General features: G+C 45.1%; 1 pseudogene; it reads right to left on the reverse strand.

Annotated features, from left to right (window-relative positions):
• Positions 1–786: 786 nt before the first annotated feature.
• On the reverse strand, positions 787–2,179 carry LOC101037775 (tubulin gamma-1 chain pseudogene; annotated as a pseudogene).
• Between the last annotated feature and the right edge of the window lie 844 nt (positions 2,180–3,023).

Below are 3,023 nucleotides of genomic sequence, written 5' to 3' on the forward strand. Positions count from 1 at the left end.
TGCCATGTGGCCCAAAATAGAAGACCTATTGAAGTCTAGGAAGTATGTAAATGTAAACATAAACATGTCCATGCTCCAGCCTTAGAATTCCAGCCTTGCATCTAGTGATTTTAATGTGTATCTGTGCTTAAGACTCACTGCAAGAGAAAATAATAAGCTTGGATCATTATATCATTTAAGGAAACTGTTTATATTTTGCTGGAAAATAATCTTAGCTATTTTTCAAAAGAAATGAAACCTTTCTTGGCATCTGCAAAGATAAAGTGCTTTTGCTACAAGTGATTGCCTTTTGGTGGTTAGTTCTTTTTATAGCTAATTGTATGCAGAAGATTTTGTTGAAATTATGTATTATTATATAGTGGACAATTAAATTTTCTGAAAGGGTAAGAAAAAAATAGATGTTTACGTCATGTTTCCTGCATGAAAAATTTCTTTGGCCAAAATTTTGCTGAGCTCTGAAAACATTTTTAAAATTTTTTTTATCATTTGCTTTGGCCTGTCAATATGCTATGAGCCAGAATCACAACATTTGAACTTTGGCAGTTTTTTAGCTGAGTGAATAATAATTCAGCAATTTTTAATTATGTCACTGATAACTAAACAAGTAGATGACATTTTTTTTAATTTACATCCAGTGCTTTATTAAATATAAAGAGTCTCATAAGAGGAGAAGTCAATGTGTTCACAGGCCAACAGAGAGTGCATGTGTATGAGAAAGAGTTACGTGAGGTCCCTGATCTATATACTCTGAGGGGGTGGTCAGTCAGGCAGGGCCTGGGCCAACCACTAAGGCAGATGAGGGTCCTTGTACTGGGGGACTCGCTGCTCCTGGGCACCCCAGAAGATGTAGTCTGGTCATGTAGCCGCATGGCACTCATCAATGAGCTGCTGCACAATCTCCCTGGACGTGTCCATCTCATCAAAGTCCTGGAACATGTCCTCCTTGTGGAACTGCTCCAGGAAGGCCTTCTGCTTCCACAGCTTGTCATATTGGTGACAGGTTCTTTTGAAGAGCAAGGAGATGCTGGTGTGGTTGGCCATCATGAGCTAGCTGACCCGGTGGCTGAGGGCAGGTAGGGAGACTTCCTCGACAGGGCCAGCTGGATGCTGGCAGGGCCACATGAGATGAAGTTGGCCAACTTCTGTTCCTGGATCCTCTGCAGGCTCTTGTGGACCTGGGTGGGGTCCACCTGTCCCTGGATGATGCTGAGGATGGTGATGGAGCAGTGGTTGGTCTGGTGGTCTTGGCCTGTGGACACCATCATGTTCTTGGGCTGCAGCAGCCACCTCATGACATCCAGGACTGTGGTCTTCCTCATGCTGGCCACTGACTGGTCCTTAATGAGTGGGGTGTAGCTGGTCATGAGGAAGTGGAGCCATGGAGTGGGAATGAGCAAGGAGATGAGGCCGATGAGGTCACTGTTCATGTGGCCAGGGTAATGTAGGGTGGTGCTGCTGGCCGACATGATGGTGGACACCAGCTGGTTGATCTGGGAGAAGGATGGATTCTGGATATGCAGGCATTCTGTGGCAATCTAGTTCAGGGCTGTGTTGTCCAGCACCACAACACAGTCTATGTTCTGCATCAGCCTCTTGAGTGTGAGGAGTGAAATGTAAGGCTGGACCACCACATCGCTCATCTCATCCTGGTTGGGAAACATTGAGTATATCTGCACCAGCTTCTTAGGATAACTGTCATTCAGTCCTTCTAAGAGGTAGGCACCCAGGCCAGAGCCTGTTCCCCAGCAATGGTGTGATACAGCACAAAGCCCTCTAGACTGTAACTACCATCTGCCTCCTAGTTAATGATGTCAAAAATGTCCTCGTGGATCTTCTCTCCCTGGGAGAGTCCGCTGGCCTAGTTTTTGCCAGCTCCTCTTCCCTGCTTCAACAGGTAGATATTCTCTGGGTTATAGAGCTTGGCATAGTGGGCAGTTGAGGATGGATTGGATCACCCAGGGCTCCAGGTCCAGCAGTACAGCCCGGGGGATGTAGTGCTCATCATCTGCCTGGTAGACAAAGACATCCTTGTGGTCAGTGCCCTCAGTGGTGAACTCTCCCATGATGCCCTCGGAGCTGATTCCATGCTCAGCACACAGCTGTTTCCAGAACTCGAACCCAATCTGATTGCCGCACTGGCCCAACTGTAGGGTGATGATTTCCCTGGGCATTGCTCCTCAGGCACCAATGTTGCAAAAAAAATTTTAAGTACCAAGTACAGCTGCTGTCTCATTTGCAATTCATACTAAAACCATTTTCTTAGTCCATTTTGTGTTGTTATAAAGGAATGCCTGAGGCTGAGTAATTTATAAGGAAAAGAGATTTATTTGGCTCACAATACTGCACGCTATACAAGAAGCATAGCATTGACATCTGCTTCTAGTAAAAACCTCAAGAAGCTTCCACTCATGGCGGAAGGTGAAGGGGGAGCAGGTGTGTCACATGGCAAGAGAGGAAGCAACAGATAGATAGGAGAGGTGCCCACACTCTTTTAAACAATCAGCTCTTACATGAACTAATAAAGTGAGAACTTACTCATTATTGATAAGACAACACCAAGCCATTCGTGAGGGATCCATCCCTATGATCCAAACACCTCCCACCAGGCCCCATTTCCAACATTGAAAATCAAATGTCAACATCAGATTTGGAGAGGACAAATGGCCAAACTTTATCACCTGTTTAATCCAAATGAATAAAATGCCCATTGTAAATATTGTACAGAATTTGCACAGAAGGTATGCTATGGTTTGAATGCTTTTTTCACCTCCAAAACTGATGTTGAAATTTGGTTGCCATTGTGGCGGTGTTGGGAGGTGGGATTTTGGGGAGATGATTAGGCCATAAGGGCTCCACCCTCATGGGTGGGATTAATGCTGTTTTAAAAGGGTGAGTCTGGTCCCCTCTTGTTCTCTTGCCCTTCCACCTTTCATCATGTGAGGACATAACAAGAAGGTCCTCACCAGATGCTGGCATCTTTATCTTGATTTCCTAGCCTCTAGAAGTGTAAGAAAGTAAATTTC

This window comes from Saimiri boliviensis, chromosome X, assembly GCF_048565385.1.
Source record: "Saimiri boliviensis isolate mSaiBol1 chromosome X, mSaiBol1.pri, whole genome shotgun sequence".
NCBI lineage: Eukaryota > Metazoa > Chordata > Mammalia > Primates > Cebidae > Saimiri > Saimiri boliviensis.